This window comes from Sorex fumeus, unplaced genomic scaffold (assembly GCF_029834395.1).
Source record: "Sorex fumeus unplaced genomic scaffold, SorFum_2.1 ptg000045l, whole genome shotgun sequence".
NCBI classification, from domain to species: Eukaryota; Metazoa; Chordata; class Mammalia; order Eulipotyphla; family Soricidae; genus Sorex; species Sorex fumeus.
The window spans coordinates 19,895,210-19,911,379 of NW_026606102.1; the positions used below are offsets into that span (position 1 = coordinate 19,895,210).

General features: G+C 46.2%; 1 pseudogene; it reads left to right on the forward strand.

The window, feature by feature from the left end:
* Positions 1 to 5,535: 5,535 nt before the first annotated feature.
* On the forward strand, positions 5,536 to 6,348 carry LOC130031126 (hypoxanthine-guanine phosphoribosyltransferase-like; annotated as a pseudogene).
* The last annotated feature ends 9,822 nt before the right edge of the window (positions 6,349 to 16,170 follow it).

Consider the following 16,170-nt stretch of genomic DNA (forward strand, 5'->3'; position numbering starts at 1 on the left):
TATAAAGAAAGGCCTGACTTTCCAAATGGCTGGAAACTCTCAGAAACTTTGTTATAAGTATGGTTTACAGCTCAATTATTCAGTCCTCTACGGTCATACAGGCACATGTCAGGTGCTAAATTTATTATTACCCTGAATGATGAATCTAGTGACATCTGCATGCCCTTGTCACTGTCCTCTTGTGCCAGGATTCCAGTTTCTGAGTCAGATCTAATATGGTGTTCTATCCATGGTTAAGATAGAATCCAGTGGTGATGACCACACCTGGATGGAGTACTGGACCCTCAGTGTTCCATTAGTGCCACAGCAGGTATGTGCTAACTTCCTCTTGCCCAGACCCTCCCATCACCTGTCCACCACTATACACCAACTATAAGTTTTTATCTGACCTTCTCAGAATTTTCTAGTTTGTGCATTTTCTTTGGGGTATTCATGGCACTTCTTTTTCTGGTTTTTCTTCTGCGCCCTGTTCATTCCTCATGGTGAGTCCCTCATGACAGTCTTCATCAAGTAATGGTGTCCTGCTTCAGATCCAGACTCTGCTTGCATCACCTTAGCTAGTCTCAACTTCATGAAATCTAGTCTTGTCTGGTCTCTGGGCTGTCTGACATAGAGTAGGGTATAGTTGGTGAACTTCTTTTTTTTTTTCAGACATTGCTTTTTAAATTTTATTTATTTATTTTAAAAATTTTATTGAATCACTGTGAGAAAGTTACAAGCTTTCATGTTTGAGCTGCAATCACAACAATAATCAAACACCCATTCCTCCACCACTGCACATTCACCACCAATCTATCTAGCATACCCCTCTTCCCCACCCTCCCCCTGCCTCCATGGCAGGACAGTATTCCCCATACTCTCTCTCTACTTTTGGGCATTATGGTTTGCAATACAGACACTGAGAGGTAGGTCATCATGTTTGGTCCATTATCTACTTCGGCACACATCTTTCATCCCAACTGATTCCTCCAGACATAATTTTCTTAGTGATCCCTTCTCTCTTCCATCTGCTTTACCCCCTCTGCTCATGAGGCAGGCTTCCAGCTATGGGGCAATCCTCCTAGCCCTTGTATCTACTGTCCCTAGCCCTTGTATCTACATGAGGTGTTAGCCTCATGTTATGTTATTCGATACTCCACAAATGAGTGAAGTCCTTCTATGTCTGTCCCTCTTTCTGACTCATTTCACTTAGCGTGATGCTCTCCATGTCTATCCATTTATAAGCAAAGTTTATGACTTCATCTCTCGTGATAGCTGCATAGTATTTCATTGTGTAGATGTACCAAAGTTTCTTTAGCCAGTCATCTGTTCTAGGGCACTTGGGTTCTTTCCAGATTTTGGCTATTGTGAACAGTGCTGCAATGAACATATAGGTACAGATGTCATTTCTACTATGTTTTTTTTTGCATCCTTGGGATATATTCCCAGAAGTGGTATTGCGGGGTAATATGGCAGCTCAATTTCTAGTTTATGGAGGACTGTCCATATTGTTTTCCAGAAAGGCTGGACCAGTCGGCATTCCCATAGTTGGTGAACTTCTAATTATTTCTTTTGGCAGACTCTGAGAACTCCCAAACTGTTTTAGTTCTACACAGGATCTTGCTGTGGGCATTAAAACCCTAAACCAAGACCAGGGGTATTGAGGTCCTTCCTTAGAAAACAAAGCTTCAACAGGTCTGACCAGAGACACAACAGCGAGTCCCAGAAGACATCACAGCATCGGAGATCTCTCCAGGCCCCATACTGGGTCAATTTCACTGGGGCACCCAGGTGGAGCAGGTGCAGTCTCCCCGACTACTCCAGATGGAATCTCAGTGACCAAGAGCCTCCACAAGCAAGGCCCAGGTATGCAGGTTCCAGGACTGAATCTCCAGGCTGCATGGTGGCAGAGACCCGGCCTATCCCTCCCTGGGTCCCCACCTGCCCAGCAGACTGGCTGTCATGCCCACAGTTTGCCTCCAGGCGTCATCTTAGCACACCAACAACCCTGGCCCAGAAACACAGCAGGAAGTCCTGGAAGACACCACAGCTCTGGAGATCTCTCCAGGCCCCAAACAGAGCCAGTTTCACCAGGCACTCCAGATGGAGTAGGTGCAGTCTCCCTGCCTACTCCAGATGGAATCCCAGTGACCAAGAACTTCCACAAGCAAGCCCCCCACACCCCATATGCAGGTTCTAGGACTAAATCTCTAGGCCACATGGTGGCAGAGGATCCGGGCTGCTCCTCCCCAGGTCCCAGCCTGTCCAGTAGACTGGCTGTCATGCCCACAATTTGCCTCTGGGTGCCATCTTAGCACATCAGCAACCCTGGCCCAGAGACTCCCAATTGAATCCCAAAATGGATTAATGCCATACAGAGATGTCTCTGGAACCCAACCATTTATAACCACAGCCATGTGAGCTCTCATGATATTCAAAATGAGTAATGGAAAATAAATTATCTAGTGTCTGCCCCTGGCAGGTAGGCTTAAATGGTGATGAAAAATTTTGAGCAAAACATAATGCCCAAACTTAGAGGGAGTATTGGGGAAATTGTCTGCCATAGAGGCAGGGTAAGGACTGAGATGTAGTGGAAAGTGTATACTGATGGAGGGATGGGTGTTCCATCATTGCATGGCTGAGTCTCAAACATGAAAGCTTTATAACTCTATCTTATGGTGATACAATTTTAAAAAAGTAATGTGGAGTTCATGCCCAATTCAATCAGCTTAATCAATGGCTGAATAGCAGTACTTTTACATTATTTAAAAAAAAAGGAAAAAGAAAACAAAGGTGCTTAGAGTTTTTTTTTTTAATGTAAGAGTACTGCTATTTATTCAGCCACTGATTAACTGATTGAATTGGGCATGAACTCCACCTTATTTTTTTTCATTTTTTATAATTTTATTTATTGAATCACCGTGAGGGCAGTTACAAAGCTGAAGGTTTAAGTCTCAGTCATACAATGAAACACTCATTCTTCCACCAGTGCCCATTATCCACCACCCAAAACCCCAGTATACCCCCATCCCACACCCTCCCCCTACCTGTGGAGCAGATGATTTCCACATTACTCTCTCTCTACTTTGATTACATTCAATATATTTTTTAAATTTTTATTAGTGAGACACCATGAGGTACAGTTGTAGACTTACAAATTTTGTGCTTGGGTTTCAATTATACAATGATCAAATACCCATCCCTCCACCAGTGCCCATTTCCCACCACCATGGATCCCAGTGTCCCTCCCACCCCCCATACCTCTCATCCCACCCTGCCTCTGTGGCAGGGCATTCCACTTTGTTCTCTCTCTCCTTTTGGGTGTTGTGGTTTGCAAAAGAGGCATTGAGTGGCAATCACGTTTAGTCTATAGTCTACTTTCAGCATGCTCCTCCCATCCTGGGAGGATCCTCCCAACACCCTTTATTTGGTGCTCCCTTCTCTATCTGAGCTGCCTTTTCCCCTAGCATGTGTGGCTGATCTCCAAGCCATGGAGCAAAATTTCTGGTACTAATCTTGGCCATTCTTGGGTATTAGTCTATTTTGTTACTTTATGTTCCCCAGATGAATGCAATCTTTCTAGGTTACATTCAATATTTTGACACCAGACCCACCATTATTATTTGGGATTTTACCCCAACACTCAGATCTGCTGAAAAGGCAACAAAAGTAGACAATTTGTTTACTATTGCTGGTAAAGAATAACATATGATGTTGCGTGATTGCGTGGCTGCGTGATTTCGAAATTCCAAAACTTAAATCTGGAGGGATTTCTGTCCAAACCTGACAGATTCCGAGATTTGTTCTTGAATCTCTGGGATCATGGCCGTTAAGCAGCTTGATCAGGAGCCAAAAGGCCGTTCATGGGCAGTGACTTGGGGTCTCGTTGGGATGGGGAGGAAAGGGCCAGCTCCACCTCCATCCTGTGAGGCCCCACATATCTCATCACTGTTGGCCAAAACCTGACTGTCCAGTGGCCTCTGGGGATGGCAGACACCGAGCTGCCTTGGGGGAGCAGGCGGAGGGACAGCACCCTTTGCCGCCTGGAGTGGCCCGGCAACAGTAACCTACTGCACAGTCCAGACGCATTTCTGCCAAAAGCCACTGGGTTTTGAGATTTGTTTCTGAGTCTCTGGGATCATGGCCGTTGAGCAGCTTGATCAGGAGCCAGAGAGGCTGTTTGTAGGTAGCGACTCGGGGTCTAATTGGAATATGGAGGAAAGGGCTGGCTCCACCCCCCATCCCATGAGGCTACACGTGTCTTGTCACTGATGGCCCAAATCTGACTGTCCAGTGGCCTCTGGAGGGTGACGGCCACCAGGCCGCCAGGGGGAACAGGCCAAGGCACGAAACCTATTCGTACCTGGATTGGCCCAGCGCCACTAACCTACTGCAGGGACCAGATGCATTTCTGCCAAAAGCTGTTGGGTTTCGAGATTTGTTTCTGAGTCTCTGGGATCATGGCCATTAAACAGTCCGATCAGGAACCAGAGAGGTCATGCCTCCAATTATATAGCTGAGCTGGAGGTGGTTTGTGGGTGTGTCTCCCACATACCTAACTTTTGACCGTTTACTTTCTTGGTAAACTCTGTCCCAAGTTATTGGGGTCTGGCCAAAGGCACAGCAGCAATTTTGGGGTATCTGGAAGTCTGAAGGCACCATTCAGGCTGCTGATACACTCGCCTCACAGGTACAGATTGACCTGCTGGCGGCACCATACCCCCTTAGAGATTTTTTTTGCACTATATCAGGAGTCAAAGAGGTCAGTGGTGCTCACTCAGGCCTTCTCTCTGCTTTGCCATTTTTACCAGATGAGGCAAATGCCCTGTGCTCCAAACTTTTTCCTCTATTCAAACTTCACTCCCAGAATTTTAGTCTATAGGGAAAAACCATATACTTTTCTGGCTATCTCTGCCAGACATTACTCTTCCCTACAGGCTACAGGAAGTGGGCTTTTCCTATGGCAAAACTTTTTCTTAGGAGTCACAAATCTACTATATTCTCCAACAGGACATCAAATGAGGCTGTTCCTATTGCTCTTTAATCACGGTCATGGTCCTCCCATTGTTCATCAATTTGCTCGAGCGGGCCCAGTAATGTCTCCATCATGAGACTTGGGCTGGAGCGATAGCACAGCGGTAGGGCGTTTGCCTTACAAATGGCCAACATGGCCGACCCGAGTTCGATTCCTCCACCCCTCTCGGAGAGCCCGGCAAACTACCGAGAGTATCTCACCCGCACGGCAGAGCCTGGCAAGCTACCCGTGATGTATTCGATATGCCAAACACAATAACAGTAATTGCTCTTTAATAAAATATGATGAAGGCATGGACTGGGAGAGTACCACAGGGGTGGAGAAGCAGAATGAGTGGGAGAAATAATGAAGTTGGTTTTGATGTGTGTAGATAAATGACATGGGCAGGGATAAAAGGACATCTAGGCTGTTTTTTATGTTTTGATTCATTGAAATTGTAGAAGCAGCTCCTTCTCCTCCTCCCAGTTGCCAACTTCCTAGTCTTCAGACGGCCTTCAGCCTGCAAATTGGTGATCTCCGTTATGGCGACCCTCAGTCCCAGAATCGTGATTGGACTGGAGAATTGCTCGATTCACCACAGATTCTAGTCCACTACCTGACCTGTGAGACATTCTAAAAAACAGGGGGCACACCTGGTGGTAGTAAGAGTTACTCCTGGCTCTGCACTCAGGAATCACTCCTGGTAGGCTTGGGGGACCAATGGAATGCCAGGGATTGAACCCAGGTAGACTGCAAGATCAATGATATGAGCCAGGTTTTGACCTAGACTTATTGTATAACTAATCACTACGTTGAGGATTTGGAGAAAGCGTTTATTCCTCATAGACTAAATATGGACAGGACCAAGTGACTCGCTCATGATGTGATGGAGCTAGGAGGCCATCACATTGCAGCCCTATGTGTGCTCAAGGTGGTCTACAAAATCTTTGCTGACTTGCTGGATTATACCAAAGCCCTAAACAAAAATAGTAACAGACCAAGTCCTATGACTATTGATTTCATTCGACTAGTACTGCAATGACCAGTTAACTGGGAGTCATCAATGAAGATAATCTGTCAACTTTAACTGGAAAGAATGTCTTTATCATGGAAGATGTCTTTGACACTGGCAAAACAAAGCAAACTTTGCTGTCCTTGTCAAGCAACATAATCCCAAGATGGTCAAGGTTGCAAGTTTACTCGTAAAAAAGACACCTCACAGCATTGAATATAGACCAGACTTTGTTGGATTTGAAATTCTGGACAAGTTTGTCCTTGACTATAATGAATACTTCAGGGACTTGACCCATGTTTATGTCCTCAGTAAAAACAGAAAGGCCAAATACAAAGCCTGAGATGTGAGAGTTCCAGTTAGATCTGGAAACCCTGAAACTCCAAGTGAAGATATCATTAAAATTAGCAAATGTTCTAGTTCTGTCGCCAGCTGCTTAACTGAGCTTATTGAATGCAACCCCTAAGAATTTTGTCTGTTTGAGATTTTAGAAATGTCACTTGCACTATGAGCCTAGATTGTCAGTTCCCTTTTGGTGGATTGCTGTTTGACCATCAATGAACTCTCTCTGAACTGATACTACTACTGAATGAAAAGACTGAAATCATATCTGTAAGAAACACTGAAAGAGAAGATTCATTAGTTTTTTAATTGGTTGCTTTTTTTAGTTAGGAAAGAACAGAAATGTGGGATGGTTGTTCATGAAGCCACTGTTGTTTAGTAAAGAAGCAGTCCGTTAGCACAAGAACAACAGCATCTTGGAGGTGGCGTTAGGGCAGTTAAACCGCTCAGCCTGGAATTATTTTAGCAAAATTTCTATAGTACTGTTTTTCTCCTACTTATTCAGATTATTTCTGGTGATTTGTTAACAGTGGTTTTTTTTCAATATCCAAATCATTAAGATCCAGAAACTTTACCATTTTTTCAGTTCTCAAGTGTATTGATCTTTAAAAATAAAGGCTGTCTCTTTAAAAACAAACAAAACATAAAACCAAAAACAAGACAAAAAAGAAATTGAAGAAGCAGAAAAACCTCAAATTTCCCAAACCCCTTGTCCACTGTCCCATTCCTGTGTGTCTTCTTCTCTTCTTAAACTTGTCCTCAGACTTCTCTCCTTTGCACCCTTTTCTCTAAGCATCCAGCCATTGGAAATCTAGCCCAGAAACAGTTAAACCATTCATTTTATACCAATGAATCAATAATTAATTCATTTTATTTATTATTCATCCCACAGTTCATCAGCAATCCCGTACAGCCTCCTATGGATCTCTGCTATGAGCACCTGCCCAGTGTGGACACTCCCATCAGCCCCACCCAGCAGCTGTCAAGTTACACACATGTTCATTTGATCTTCATAGTGGGGAGCTGTCCTCATCACCGGATTTCTCAGGGAGCACAGCGTTAGGCTGGAAGGAGGAATTATTTTGGTTGTTGCAGAACGGAAGCAAGTCCTGATGTCTGTCCTCATTTCCAGGTCCATGGTCTAGCTTCATAGAAAAGAATTCGACGAAAGAGACAAATAGTGAATTTCATTAGAGAAATATGAGGGAAGAGAGAGAGGGAGGAACAGATTCAAAAGGGATGAGGGGAGAGAGCTGAGTATTCAATTCAGATAATAGTGTGGGCAACCCCTAACATGGGAAGCATCCCTTCCAAGTTGAGATGTGGGTGTCCCCCCAAGATGGGGGATATAATCAGTTTGCCTCTGCAAAGTGAGTTTTGTAGATTCTTTCCCCAAACTCACTTAGGGTTTCTACCTAAAGTTTTCCTAAGATGTGGTCAAGTTGGGGAGAACTTCATGTTTTTATCATAACCTTTGCTTCTCCGTTTGTGATCTCCATTCTCAGGGGTTCAGCTTCTTCTGGGTCAGACACTTCTACATATCAGTGGAGCTCCAGACTTCTCAAATGTTTTTGTTAGTTTGTTTTGGGGCCATACCCTGTTATACCTAGAGCTTACTCTTAACTCTGCACCCAGGGATCACACCTGGCACACCTGAAAGGATCCAGGGGACCCTATATAGTGACAAGGATTGAACCCAAGTCAGCTGTATGCAAGGCAAGCACCCTACCCGCTGATATATTGCTCAGGTCCCTCAAGTTTTCTGCATCTTAAATGCCTGTGTGACTTTGGGCTGGTATTTTGTTTGGAGACTCAGTGACTTTTTCAAATTCAATTGCCAGGACTCTTATCTGCTTTCCTACAATATTTTCTTAAATTACTTAAGTTCTTGAAGCTTTCAACAGAGTAACATACTCCAACTAAAATTAATTCTGGATGTCACAATTTGAAGATTCAGAAATTAGAAAAAAAAACACAAGCCTTACCCTTTTAAAAAAATCAGGACCCAAATCCTTGGGTAGGTGGTGGGTGAGGTGCAGAGTTTAAAAGTCAGTTCCAGAATCGGAAGAAGGTTGAGGAATGAATTAAATAATAATGTGCTCCTTCCCTTGAATCTGGGCAGAAACCCGGACTTTTGGCAAAATAAGAACTAATGAGGTAGGCCAAAGGAAGCAGGCATTGAGAGAAAACAGTTAAGAAGTGTGAGGAATGGGCTGGAGCGATAGTATAGCAGGTAGGGCATTTGCCTTTCATGCAACTGACCAGGGTTTGATCCCCAGCATCCTATATGGTACCCCAAGCACTGCTAGGAATAATCCCTGAGTGTAGAGCCAGAAGTAACTCCCGTGCATTGCTGGGTGATCAAAAGAGAAAGCAAGCAAACAAACAACAATAACAAAAAAGAAGTGTGAGGAAGAAGTTTGGGGAAATACTTTTTCAGGAAAGGTAAAGGCCTAAAGTAAAGGCCCTCCCGTTGATCGTCGATTTGCTCGAGCGGGCCCAGTAACGTCTCCATTGGAGACTTGGTTGTTACTGTGTCTGGCTACTATGTGAACTTTGGATTTAATCTTGGGATAGAAAACTATGAAGGTAAGAGATTAACTTTGATTATGTAAACAGTTGCAAGCACATACTCTTTGTTTTGGACAGGGATTCAGGCAGGGGAGAAAAGGTAGGGCAATAGTCCATGACTTATGTAATAATCATATGTCATAAAATAGGTGGAAGGAGGAGGGTGGATAAAACAGGTAACCCGACCTGAGATCTAAGTCACTCCTCACAATACTTCTCACATTCTACTTTGCAAATTATGGAAGTAAGACTTGATACTAGGGCAGAAAATCAAGAGAAATAAAGGTAAAATATATCCATATATCTTTTTCATTTCTACATGATTTCCATAATAACAGTCCCCCTAAAAAAAGGTCCAAAGCCCCTCTCAGTGATTCTTGGTCAACCATAACACCAAGATTCAATGGAGAGTGTGAGTATGTGGGGCTGTGTGAGCCCTTCAGTGCTAGAGAAGACCCAGGCCACCCTGGGAGTACCCAGGATGCTTGGGGAACTGAGGTGCTGAGAATCATACTAGTTATTGAACCAGAGACCAGAGTCAGCTCGTTCAAAGCATATGGTCACTCCTGAACTCTTTCTCTTTCCCATTCACTTGTTCTTTTTTTAAATTTTATTTTCATAAAGTTTTTCACAATAATGGATTACATTCACTATTTCAACACCAATCCCACCACCATTACACCTTCTCACCACCACTCAAGCCTGCCCAATAGGCAGATACTAGATAATTTATTTTGTGTTGCTAGTTATGAATCTTGGCTGTTGATGGGACTGCCTGGCGCCTGCAGCAGCTGGTGGGTGTAATACCTACCTTCTGGAAGAGGGGGATCTGGGTGGAGAAGGCCCAGTCCCGGTCTGAGCAGGCTCGGAGATCTCAGCCCCGGGAACCACATGCCTGGGTTCCTCTGCCGGTTCCTTCATGCATGAGGCTTGTCCAGACGTGTGGAGAGTGGTCTCAGCATGGTTGCGGCTGGTTCTGGAGGTCTTTGGCTGCCGGGGCTGTGCTCGGGGTGGGGAGGGAAACTCAACCCACCCCCTCCAAGGGGCCCCGGTAAGGACAGCCAGGCGTGGGGCAGGGGACTCTGCCATCTATAAAACTAGTAAAGTAAGTAAGTAAAGGCCCTCCCGTTGATCATCGATTTGCTCGAGCGGGCCCAGTAACGTCTCCATTGGAGACTTTGTTGTTACTGTGTTTGGCATATCGAATACGTCACGGGGAGCTTGCCAGGCTCTGTTGTGCGGGCAAGATACTCTCGGTAGCTTGCAGGACTCTCCGAGAGGGGCGGAGGAATCGAACTCGGGTCGGCCATGTTGGCTGCATGCAAGGCAAACGCCCTACCGCTGTGCTATTGCTCCAGCCCTACTATCTATAAAACTATAAAATTATAAATCCCAGCTCCCAGAAGAGAACAGCGCAGAGTCTCCTGCCCCTGCACCTGGCTGTCTTCACCAGGGCCCCTTGGAGTGGGGTGGGAGACACTGCCAGCTATCAAACAATAAAACCCAGCTCCTGGAAGAGAACAGCGCAGAGTCTCCTGCCCCCACGTCTGGCTGTCCTCACCAGAGCCCCTTGGAGGGGGGCGGGTTGAGTTTCCCTCCCCGTCCCGAGCAGAGCCCCGGCAGCCAAAGACCTCCAGATCCAGCCACAACCATGTTGAGACCACTCTCCATATGTCCGGACAACCCTCATGCATGAAGGAACCGGCAGAGGAACCCAGGCATGTGGGTCCCGAGGCTGAGATCTCGGAGCCTGCTCAGACCGGGACTGGGCCTTCTCCACCCAGATCCCCCATCTTCCAGTAGGTAGGCATTACACCCAACCAGCTGCTGCAGGCGCCAGGTGGTCCCATCAATGACCAAGACCCAGAGACTATAAAACCCAGCTCCCGGGAGCATGCGGCCGCATTTGCGGCCATGCAACGTCTTATTGTCTCGTTTTTACTTTGGAGAACCCGGCAGGCTATCGAAAGTATCCTGCCCGCACGGCAGAGTCTGGCAAACTTCCCGTGTCATACTCAATATGCCAAATACCAGTAACAATAATAGGTCTCATTCTCCTAGCCCTGAAAGAGCATTGAATAAGGCTCTTTTAAAATCTCAGGGCTAGGACGAAGGAGACATTTCTGGTGCCTGCTTGAGGCAATCGACGAACAACAGGATGATTGTGATTGTTATCATGTTATGAATAGCTTCTCTGCTTGCTCCCACCACCACAGGTGACAAAGGGATTCTAATCAGGAGCCCCACCCTACCCTGCCCTGTCTGCTTCCATCAACCACCCAGGGATCGAATTGTGCACAGGAGACCCACCCTACCCAGATAAATACCCCACTGGCAGACTTCCACTCTCGACACTACTTCCACTACCCAGCCGTCGCCACACTCCAGGACGCTTTCCGGACCCGCGCGGCCGCAAGCGGCCGCGCGACACATCATAAGACACTAAATACCCGTCTTCTGGAATTGTCGTACCATATTTGATAGGGTTCAAATATGGTAACACCTACAAGGGTGATTAGAGGTCACCCAAAAAGCCTCTATACCTCTCGGAAAGACTGGCAAGCTACCGAGAGTATTCCGCCCGCACGGAAGAGCCTGGCAAGCTATCCGCTGTGTATTCGATATGCCAAAACCAGTAACTACAACTGGTCTCATTCACCTGACCCTGAAGGCTTCACCGACATGGCAGCACTGAGAAGGATGAGAAAGGAGAGGCCGACAAAATCTCAAGGCCGACCTAGGCTGCCACAACGAAGGAAGACAAAAATGATCGTCTGTACTTTCAATGCACGTACGCTAGCATCAGATGCATCCATCGAGGACCTGATGGTACAAGCGCGAATGATCAAGTACGACATCATTGGTCTGACCGAGACAAGAAGACACGAATCTCACCATGCCGTTTTCGACACTGGAGAAGAATTGTTCCTCGGAACATGCGATAAAAGAGGTGTTGGAGGCGTCGGTGTCCTTATCAACACAAACTTGGCCAAGAGCATTGATTCATTCGAATGCCTAACAACCCGAATCGGACGTTTACATTTGAATAGATGTGGCTCACTGCCTGCAGTTTCTATCTTCGTTGTCTACGCACCAACATCTCATTATGATGAAAGAGAAATCGAGAAGTTCTACATGGAGCTAGAGAAATTCTATAAAGAAGACCACACCTTCTACAAGATCATTGTGGGTGATTTTAATGCCAAGATAGGACCGAGAAGATCAGCTGAAGAACTTCACATCGGAACCCATGGCCTAGAATGGAACGAACAGGGTGAGAGACTGTCTGAGTTCATCATGTCGACCAAGACCATTCATGGTAACTCACAGTTCCAGAAGGCAGAATCTAAACGATGGACATGGGAGTCTCCCGGTGGACGATTCCACAACGAAATAGACCACATCATATTCAATCGACGGTTTTGCCTGACTGATGTCGCTGTTGTCCCAAAATTTCGAACGGGATCGGACCACCGTCTCCTTCGTGCAAAATTCTACTTCACAGAGCGGGGAGAAAGGGCTGCAAAGTTCAAAAAGAGAACTCCCAGAACGACCACCAACTGGGAACTCTTTGGTACTATTGCGGCAACATGGGAAGATGCCATTGTTGACAACATTGACGAGGAATACGATCGACTGGTTCAGCACCTCCATGAATGTGCGAGGAACGCCAAGAGAGAGATAGCCACAAAAAGTCGCCTATCTTCGAAAACTCTTGAGCTAATTCGCCAGCGTGGTTTGGCGCATGCCTCAGGCAACCGCAAGCTAACGTCCGAGCTTGCAAAGCAGTGCAGAGATGCGATCAAGGAAGACCTCAAAGAGAGAAGAGCAGAAGTACTGGTAGATGCGGCAGAAGCCGGGAAAAGTATTGGTAAGGCCCGCCTGTCCTTCGCCAACTATAAGACCAAGATGACTGCCCTCCGACGTCCTGATGGATCCATCACATCCTCCAGAACGGCAATGGAGAAGATTATCCATGACTTCTACTCAAATCTCTTCGATAGCCATGTCCACTTGCCGACATACCAAATTCCACAGGATGGGTATGTCGTTCCCAACGTTCTCCCTTCCGAAATCCGACACGCCATTTCGTCAGTAAAGAAGCAAACAGCACCCGGCCCAGACAAGGTCAGACCTGAACACCTGAAGAACCTGCCGTCAGTACTCATCAATACACTGGCTCGGCTCTTCACTCGCTACCTGTCTGAATGCAAGGTTCCATCTCAATGGAAAACCAGCAGGACCGTACTACTGTTCAAGAAGGGAGACATCCATGACATTGGCAACTATCGCCCGATCTGCCTATTGTCTGTCATCTACAAGTTGTTCACTCGAGTCATCCTGAATAGGATTGGCAGAACACTAGATGAAGGACAACCATGTGAGCAAGCAGGGTTCCGCAAAGGATTCAGCACCATCGACCATATCCACACGATAATCAAACTCATTGAGGTTTCTCGGGAGTTCAAGATGCCGCTCTGCTTAACGTTCATTGATTTAAAGAAGGCCTTTGATTCTGTTGAGACGGAAGCGGTCATTGAAGCCCTAGCCAATCAGGGCATTCAAGCCCAATACATCAGGATCCTCCGTGAGCTGTATTGCGGATTCACTACCAGGATCTCACCATTCTACAAAGAAGTGATCGTTGATGTCAAGAGAGGGGTGCGGCAGGGTGATACCATTTCACCAAAACTCTTCAGTGCCACCCTCGAGAACATCATGCGACGACTGGAATGGGAAGGAATGGGAGTGAAGATAGATGGTCGGCAACTACACCACCTCCGCTTTGCTGATGACATTGTTTTAATAACACCAAACATCAGCCAAGCGGCACAAATGCTGGCCGACTTTGACCGTGAGTGTGGAAAGGTAGGACTACAGCTGAATCTTACGAAGACAATGTTTATGAGAAACAGCCTTGTTCCTGACGCCCCATTCGCTCTCAATGGAACGACCATCTCCGAATGCAACAGCTATGTGTACCTAGGTCGAGAGGTCAACATGACAAATGACCTGGCACCCGAGCTGCGCAGGAGGAAGAGAGCGGCTTGGAACGCCTTCAAGAACGTCGAAGAAATAGCTAAGAGGACGAAGAACCTCCGGCTCCGGGCACATCTCTTTGATTCCACTGTTCTTCCTGCATTAACATATGCCTCAGAGACCTGGGCCCTACGCAAACAAGATGAGAACGCCATTCAGGTCTCCCAAAGAAGAATAGAAAGAGCTATGCTTGGAATATCACGTTTCACTCAAATGAGAGAACGAATCCGGAGTTCTGACATCCGTCGACGATCAAGGATCAGGGACGCTGTCTCATTTGCCAAGGTGTCGAAAATCAGATGGGCTGGTCACGTAATGAGATTTAAAGACGACCGTTGGACTAGAGCTGTTACTGATTGGATTCCACGGGATGTCAAGAGACCGCGTGGCCGCCCACCTACCAGATGGTCAGACTTCTTTGTCAAGGTCATGAACGATCGGTTTGAGGCCCTCCATGTTCCCGGAGCGAAGAGATGCCATTGGGCTACACTAGCACGCGACAGGGACAAATGGAGACGTTACTGGCGCCCGCTCGAGCAAATCGACGACTAACGGGAAGTTAAGTGACTTAAGTGATAAGTGATGAATAGCACGAGATGTTGCATGGCCGTGAAAGCAGCTGCGTGCTTCTTGAACTCTAAAATTTTAAGTAATTGGGACCAGAGGAATCTCTGCAGCGAGCTGCTCAGTTTTGAGATTGGTTTGTGAGTCTCTGGATCACGGCCATTAATGTGCTTAAATGGCACCATGAGGCAGTTCGTTGGTGTGACAACAAGGACCCCGTAGGGGCTGGGAGATGAGAAGGAGTGACCCGTCCCTGATCCCCTCCCCAACCAGTTTGCAGTCACTGACCCCATATCCCTGGGTTTTTCATTGGGTTTGGAGTTTGCAGTTGCTAGGATTTATAGGGGGCAGGTGGAGGGACAATGCCTGCTCCTGTCTGAGGGCTTCCCCCCTCTCCCCAATCCTCCCCCCCCCCTGCCCCGTGAATTCTGCCTGGTACAAGATCCAGAGGCAATACTGCAGTGAGCCAAGATTCATTCATGAACACTCACTTCTGCCAATAATCTTCTGTCAAGATTATACCAAAAATCTCTTTTAATGCTACAATATGGAATCAACCTAGGTGTCCAGTGGCAGATGAGTGAATTATGAAATTGTGGTATATGTAAACATGGAGTATTATGCAGCTGCAAGGAATGATAAAATAATACATTTCACTGCAACTTGGATAGAACTGGAGGATATGTTAAGTAAAGTAAGCCAGAAGAAGACCAAACACTGGGCACTATTGGTTATCTATGGTAACCAGTACACTATCTGGAAATAAGAATGCAACATATTAAAGGGAGGATAACTCATAACACTTGACCCCAGAATACAGGAAGGAAGATAGAGAAGGAAAGAAATTGAGGGGTTTAGCGTGAGAAACAGAGAGGAAGTAACAGGGGGCAGGAGACAAGGGCCTTGAGTACATGGGTTGCATAGAAGAGTAGTATAGCTATATATACAAACTGCGGAGGCAAAAACACTGAACGCAGGAGATCTAAACCGCAGCAATCTAACTTAAAATGTGCCTGTCAAAGAGGTGGGCTGGGGGCTAAAGGTGGGGTGGAAAGGAGCATGGGGACGCTGGTGGAGAGAAGTTGACTGTGACGGTGGGCCTGATGAGAGATAGAACATAGTATGCCTAAAACTCAACTAGGAATAGCTTTTTAAATCACGGTCTTAATAAAAAATTAAAAAGAAGTGAGAGAAAAAGAATGAGACAGACAAACACACAAGAATTGTCCACTACTTCAGGATCACCTTAGCAGGAGCCAGAGACAATACCGTGGGTCAGGTGCTTGTCTTGCTTGAAGGGGATTCAGGTTTGATCTCTGGCATTCCCTGAGTCCACCAGGAGTGATTCCTGAGTGCAGAGCTAAGAGTTATCCTTGAGCACTTCTGGGGGTGGCCAAAACTGCATCCCCTCACTAAAAATAAATCATCTGAGCGTCCATGAGTGAGTGAGCTCACAGGTTCACATTTGTTCAATACAATATTGCCCCCTTACTCTGGCTCCCAAAATGTGACTCATTAAGGACAGTTAACAAGCACATGAAAATCTAACAGAGGTTGGAATATTTCACTTAGTCAATCAACTGGTACCCTAAAGTATAGAGCGAAGTCAACAATTCCTATTCTATTCTGACCTGCCAAAAGTTTGCTA